Below are 8,210 nucleotides of genomic sequence, written 5' to 3' on the forward strand. Positions count from 1 at the left end.
TAGTGTAAGCGTTTTAGACTCACACTGGTGTAAACGGAGTCCTCCTCTATATCTATATATATATATATATTAATTATATCAACCCCAAATATTAAAATTAGCCCAAAAATCCTAAAATCAACCATAACCTCAAAGTCGATAAAAAACTCCTAAAATCGGCCCGAAAATCTTCAAATCGACGTTTGACACTAATCTTTGCCCCAAATCCCTAAAATAAGCTCCAAATCATAGAATCAGACCCAAAACCCAAAATTCAGCTCCAAACCCTAAAATTGACCCCAAACACAAATATTGGTCAGAAAACCTTAAAATCAGCCATAAACCCTAAAATTTAAGGAAAACACTAAAATCTACCCATGCCAAAACCCTAAAATCCGCCTGAGACTCTAAAATTGACTTCGAACCTTAAAATCAACCCTAGACCCTAAAATCAAACTCAAATAAAGAAAAATGGTATGAAACCCTAAAATCAGTTGGAACCCTAAAATCAACCAAAAACTGTAAAATTGACCCGAAGCGAGCTCGAGGCCATCCCGCCCATACTGGAACCACACGCACGAAAAGATAAAATTAGCCATAAAACCTAAATTCGTTGTTGTTGGGCAGGCTTTAGGTTGGGCGGGTCGTCGACGAGTAAGGATGGTAGGCATCAAGTCGGGCATGTTAACCTTAGTTCAAGTGAATCATCGACATTTCGAGGTCAAGGTGGGTCAGGCGGGTCGACACTGAGTCGGGAAGGTCAACACCGATTTAAGCGATGTTGAACAAGCGTTTTTCAGGTTCAAGGCTGATTTTTGGGGTTCGGGGTCGATTTTATGGTTTAAGGTTGATTTTAAGGTTCGTGGTTGATTTAGGGATTCAAGCCAATTTTAGGGTTTATGGCCAATTTTTGGGGTTTACGATCGATTTTAGGGTTTTAGACCGATTTTAAGGTTCGACGTCAATTTTAGGGTTTCTAGCCAATTTTAGGGTTTAGGGCCGATTTTAAAGTTCAAATTCAACTTTTGGGTTTCAAGCCGATTTTTAGGTTTTCAGGATGATTTTAAGGTTTGAGGTTGATTTTAGGGTTTCAGGGTGATTTTAGGGGTTTAGGGTTGATTTTAATGTTCGTGATCAACTTTAGGGTTTCCATCCGATTTTTGGGGTTCGATCCAATTTTTTAGGGTTTAGGATCGACTCTAGGTTTAAGGTTTATTTTAAGGTTCGGGCCTCGGGGTCTATATTAGTTACGATTTATGTTTAAAAATGGTATTATTTCATAATGAAATGTACCTTTTATTTCCTTTCCTAATTTTATATATTTGATATTTGACCGTGTATAATCTTCAGATTATGATACAAATAAAATATTTGAGTTTTTTTATTTAAAACATGGACCAAAAATTTTAAATTTAGGTAAAATCAAGAAAAAACTCTTTTTATTTTTCATCCCTAGAACGTTATCTTATTTTAAAAATTATATTAAGAAAGAAAATATTTTTGTATATTGCATTGATTCCCCGAAAAACTTAAATAATTATAGGTAATATATTATTAGAAAGGAACTTTTAAGTGAACAAAATAGAATTGATCCTTTTTTGGGATCCGACTTGTCGTAGCGAACATTTTGTGCAGTTAAGAGACATCTGTCGTAGAACTGCACTTATCATTTTGTTCAATTTTCATTCAGAATCATTTTTTTGTCAAAATCATTTAAGTTGACTAAATAGAATCCATTTCCCATTTTTACTTGTCTTTTTTATTCTTTGGCAATATTTATCAACAAAATTTAATTAGATTTTTTTTTTTGTGAAAGCTTTTTTGGACTTAACAACTTAGTGGGGGTTATACAAAACAAAACTTGAGAACAAGGCCCAATTGTTAAACAACTGAAACTACCCAAACCCAAGATCAGCTTTCTGTTTGTATCAAGATCATGCACATTGCATGGTGTAATTTGACTCATATTTTGTCATTTTCCCTTCAAGGTGAAAATCAAAAGAGAAAGAAGTAGAGGCATGAGAAAAAGGTTAAAATCGAAAGAGAAGAAACTAGCAGGGAACAAGAAATGTGAGAAGGACTACACAAACAAATATTAGCATAAAAGAGGCTTCTTCTCCTATTTCAAACACCAGCTACAGCTACTTGAACCTCACTTCTTTAACCATAATGTAACGCCCCAATTTCTAAACCGGGGATCACATTAGTAATCCAAACAAATGTGGGGACTAACTCGTTTTTTTTTTCTTTTTCCAAAAGGTGATGAATTTCGAAAACCCAAAGCCCACTATCACCCAAGCAATGGCCCGAGAAGTTCCCAGGTAAGTTGGCCGGGCGCAATGCCTCATTGAAAGCACTCCTTACTGTTGGAAGGTTTTTACCACAACTACTTTCAAGTCCCTTTCAAGATTCAATTGTAGTATAGCATAGGGTTTTGTCGTATCCGCAGGGAATTGGAATACAATGCCATTCTTTAGCTGAATTACTTAAGCAAAGAGTTCAAGAAATGTTTGGTTGATTGTTTTGAAATACGTTGTGACACAAAAGAAAAGCAGTAATGAAACAGGTTGTGAACAAGCTGAGAAAATAGTTGGAATTGGATTTCGCCGATTAACTCTTCAGTATCCTTAAGATTTCACATATAAATTACTTCCTATGTTGAATTTCATCACATCATTTCTTATCCTTTTCATAGTTCCCTCATAAAAAGGATCATTCAACTCACTTTCTAACCCTCAATCCCTTGGATAATTAAGAAAACACGATGTGTTAAGCTTAGATGTTACTTGACTAATGAAATTAATTCCATTCCTAGAACTTAAAATCACTAGATGGTCATATTTATTTCAAATTCAAGTAACTAGTTTCCACTACTTAATCAAACCCAAAAACAAGTTTTAGTTGATCATTCTAAAACAAGCATTAAGAGCAAGATAGATCATTGAAATCAACACATAGAAATATGAATTTATATATGAGAATCAAGATGGATACATCTAAGATAAAAGACTACATCCAATTCCAACACAAAGAAAGTTAGCTATCCATTTCCATGGATGCTTTGAAGCTTACAAAAGGAACGGAGAAGAAGAAGATGAGTCGTGCCGTCGTCGGCGTGTTCCCAGCTCGACGGAGGGTGCAAGAACTCTTCCTTTCTTCGTGGGTTTCCTTTCTCTCAAGTTCTGATTCTATTTTTCTCTGTTTCTCTCTCTGTGTTTTTTCAGATTTCTAAAAAAAGGGCTTTAAATAGGAAATTTCGTCAGACAGAGTGCCCGGCAGCCTCTGAGGAGCGCCCGACACTCTGCATTCTTCAAAGTGAAGTTTCCTTGACCGCCAGGAGCGCCCGGCAGCCTCTGAGGAGTGCCCGGCACACAGGAACTTCAAATTTGTATTTCCTACTCAAAGCTTTGCATTTTCTTCCATCTTCAATCCTACAACACTTTTTTAGATTAGAATCAATTCTTGTGCATATTCTAACTAAATTTCACATATTAAGAAGTTTTAATCACAAGAGGGTGAAGTTGTCAAATATAACTCAAGAATCAACCAGATAAGTGTCTAAATTGCACATCAAAACTAGGTAAATATGACCCTTATCACTTAGACACTTAACTAGACAGAACAACCCGAGTTCTTTCTTGAACTCAAATGAGGTTTTTCCAATATCATTTTCAAATCATTTTCAAAATCGATTCTTCTCTCTTCAAAGTTCAAATCTCGTCGGTTGCTTTTATCTTATCCAATCTGTAACGCCCCAATTTCTCAACTGAGGAGTCACATTAGTTACCTAACAAAATCTAAGGACTATTTCGTAATCCTAAGAAAACACGATATATATATATTTTTTTTCTTTTCGAAACAACTGAACATAGTTGAATACATAACATAGACTTTATTAAACAACCCGTTCCCGACGTATAATAGTAGTGTACATAACATAGAGTAGTTCGCAACACCATAAACGGGGTTCCAAAATAAGTACGCTCACTTAGACAAGTGGCGAAGATAAGGTTTAAACAACAGAGTTTTCAGATGGAGAAAGAAACTCAGACATAGTCCACCAAAAAGGGAGAAGCAACTGCTTCATCCACCTTTACTCGACCGCCCACGGTCACGGTCTCCAACTCGAACAGCTAAGCTTCAGCGGAAGGCTCTCCATCGCCTAATAGCGTTAAGCGCCCAAACAACAAGTAGCAAATAGAAAGGGTTAACTCCATGCAATTACCATGTATAAAAGAGAAAATCATGCTATTCAAATTTAATTACCTAGCATGGTAAATAAACTAGCAACATAACTCAACTCATATATCAACAACTTAACATAGATTAACTCGGATAAATATAACCTCAACAATGTAACATCAAATCAGATATCAATAAACCAATAATTAAAATTCAACAACATAGGGTCAGGTGTTAGTTCCCTATAATGCAACTATATGCTACTACCAAAATGGATCGATCAGCAATGTCTCTCAAGACGGGACGATCACGTGGGACAATCACCACCACACCGCCACTTAACGCCACTACAGACGGGACAATCACGTGGGACAATCACCACCACATTGCCACTTTAGGACATCTCGAAAGATGGGACGATCACGTGGGACAATCACCACCACATCGCCACTTTATAACGCCTTGGTAGACGGGACAACCACGTGGGACAATCACCACCACATTGCCACTTAAGGACCAAGCCCTATATGCCAAGTCAATCAACAACAATCCTCAACCTCAGTAATCACTCAAACAACCGTCTCAAATCCAACAATCAAATCAAGGTAACCACATGTTATTCATAACCACAACATTCGCACAAACACATCAAGCTCTATTGAGCAATGAATCAATAATTCAGTGCTGGAAAACATAACCCTGTCATATCAACTAGAAAGCAGTAATGACAGAAACCAGTAAACGGCTGAAGCCTCTCAGAAAACGGAGACACACGTCTCAATAAGTTTACTCGGCCGAAGCCTTCAGAAATCATTTGGCACAAGCCTCAGAAACAGTCAACATAAGCAAGCATACAACATTGCAAGCATAATACTCATAATCCAATGCCAATCAATATAAACATCTTCATCTCAAACGCATGCAGTGCGATAAAAGCAGGCAAGACTCAAAGACGCTCTAAAACTGAGTTACCCTTACCTTCGGGAGTAGAAGTTGGGCATGGAAGTTGTGAACCTAGAACAAGGAAACACAATCATCAACACAAGCCTCACTAGGAGCAACACGATCTAATAATACTAATCGAAATCGTAAAGAAAGCTTTTAAAGCTTCAGAGTTCACATTTGGGCACGAATGGACAACGGAGACTTCGTTCGCTAAAACGAGCATAACTCGAGCTATAGAACTCGGAATGACACGAAACCAACGCCAAAATTTCGAAAATCGAAAGAGCTACGCAATGGCTCAGGTCATAGAGACCCAAAAAATATTTTTGGACACGGTACCCTAACAAATAGGTTTCGGCCACTTTGGAAAATAGGGTTTCCGAACTTTTTCTTCGATCTAAATCAATTCCTATGTATTCTTAGGCGATATCTAGGCCAGGGAAACTCTCAGAAAAATTATCGGATTCGAAAACTAGCACAGGGGTATTTTGGTCAAGATTTTTAGCTCGGAAACTCAAAATCAGAATTTCGAAAAACAAATTAGATGGGGTCGATACCAACGACGATTATGACGACTAATCCTACTAACGCTAAGCTCAGTCGAGAGTTTTAAGCCTAAAGGGTGAATCTTTAGCCAAAAATGGGTATTTCAAGCAGAATTGAAACTCGGCGGCAATTCGGCGAGATTTGGCGAAATGTAATCCGCTAAACATGTTCTTGGGCACGCAGGGAATAAGTTTAGATAGAAAGATGAAGTTATTTGGATATTTTTGCAAAAAGCTCAAAACTTAGAGCACAGAAAGACATAGAGAAAAGCGACAGAATTTACGATCAGGGGTAAGAAAAAGCATCAGTACCTTGAGGCCTACGCGTAGCAACGAACTGTGCGACGATCAGACAAGAATCGGCGAAAAGCTCTCCTCCCTTCCTCTCCTCCTTGGCCGCGGGTTTGGGTGTGTGTGTTGGTGAGGTTTTTGTTTTTTGTTTTTTGTTTTTTTCATTTTTTTCAAGCTATTTATATGAAATGGAAAATGCGGAAAAATGAAAATTTCGCGATTCCGATTTTTCCTGCGCATTCCTCTTTGAATTCTAAGATAGGTTCTGGCGACAGAATTCCAAAACTCAAAAGAGGTTTATTGGAATTAAGGCAAACGATCCAAAGTCGGTGTAAATCTATTTTACCCGTGTAAATCTATTTTACCTGAAAAACTACTTTTTGCAGTGAATGTCGGATGAGAAAACTTCTTTCTGAAGAAAGATTGGAAACATTGAAAGAAATGGGTGTACGCGTGTGGAATCTTTGTTTGAAGCTCCGAATAGAAAAAGTCTTCATCAACCGTCTATTCTAGGTTTCTTGAGCTATCAGGGTTTCAGTTTCGGCAAACCTCCGAGAACTAGAATCGGACGTTCGTGCATTCCAGGGTTTCGCATTGAAACGCTTGTCATGGAAGGATTACGAGAAGTTCTAACATTTCTCTGAAGATTTTTGGAATTAGTTTTAGTCGTGTCTTTAAGTGTAATTAGTCGTTTACTAACGTTTTCGCCCTAAGGCGGAAGTGAATGAAACTCGTGCTATAGCCTATAGCAACTATATAACTATTCTTAACCATTTCCTGAACCTTCTTCTTCATAACGCTAATCCAAACATTAAACACGAGTCAAGTTCCTCTCACGCTTACACATAATCCTATGCGTGAGTTGGAAATTAATTATTTATTTAATTCTAAAATCTTGGGTCTGACACAATCCAAAACCTTATTATCCGATATCGATATTCAAAATTTAAACGAGATTGTTACGATCATAATAATATAAAATAACTCGATAAAACCAAATTAAGAACCCGCTAGCGTAAATTCCAAGTAAAAATATTGACGTACGACAAAAATAAAAACCCTGGTTTAAAACGAAATCCATAAATAAAAGTTATGTTCTTCAACCAATCAGCCCAAGAACTCCTCGCGCAAGTGTCGATCTTTTGTGTCGCCAAGTCAACAATCTACACCCAACTCGTCGTTCTCGAGAGGTCAATTTCCACCACTTGGTTCTCCATCGTCTAAAGCAAGCGCCCACATATTCAAGTAGCAACCATTAAGGGTTAGTCTCAATAATTCAAAATCAAACAAGATAACAAATCTCAAATTCAAAAATTAAAGATAAGATAACAAATTTCAAATTCAAAATTAAAGATAAGATAACAACAAATTAAAAGTCTTATCCTTATCATTAACAACAAACTTCATAACTTCAATTTTAAGGATAGAAAATTAACAACTTATCAACTATTCAAAAAACATACTACATGAAATTCAAGAGGAAATTAGGGTTAGTCCTAATGCATATATGCTACTACCAACATGGATCGATCAAGCCTCACAAGGCTAGACGACTTCATCGTCAAGTAATTCAAAACACCTCAAAAGGTGGGACAACGGTGGAACAATTACCACCATGTTGCCACTTCAAATCAAAACCCTAATGCTCAAGTTAGTCAACAACAAATTTTGTGACCCATGGTCACATATATCAACAAGGGATGTCGTTTTTCCAAATTTCCATTCAACAATTCGACAATTTTCCAAATTTGACATCTTAACATGTATCCAAATTTTTTATGTCATAGGCATACATAAATCAATCAATACACTAGCATAGCATGCAAACAACAACAAACGCCTCAACACCTTCATCTCATATACATGCAAAAAGTAAAAACAGGCAGACTCACGCACTAGTAAAAAAGACTACCCTTACCTTCTCAAGTTGTATTGCATGTGATGACAACCTACCAAAAGAATATTAACATCGTTAATAAAGGTTCTTATTCGAGTAATTACCCCCTCCCTAATACCCCAACCCAAGGCTACTACAAGGAAGGAGGAAATAATTTTTCTTCTTTTTGTTTGCAAACCCGATTTCAAAACCCTAGCCCCTTAATGAACCCAAAGCGTCTCTTTTCGAAAAATTTAGATCTTTTAACCTCTTGAGTAAAAAAAAACAGAGAGATTACTCCTCTCTAAGTTTTATTTTTATTAAAAGTTCATACGAGACATGGTTAATCGCAACCTTACGAAATATGAACAAGATCAAAACCTAGGAGACAA

Source organism: Lotus japonicus, chromosome 1, assembly GCF_012489685.1.
Source record: "Lotus japonicus ecotype B-129 chromosome 1, LjGifu_v1.2".
Taxonomy (NCBI): domain Eukaryota; kingdom Viridiplantae; phylum Streptophyta; class Magnoliopsida; order Fabales; family Fabaceae; genus Lotus; species Lotus japonicus.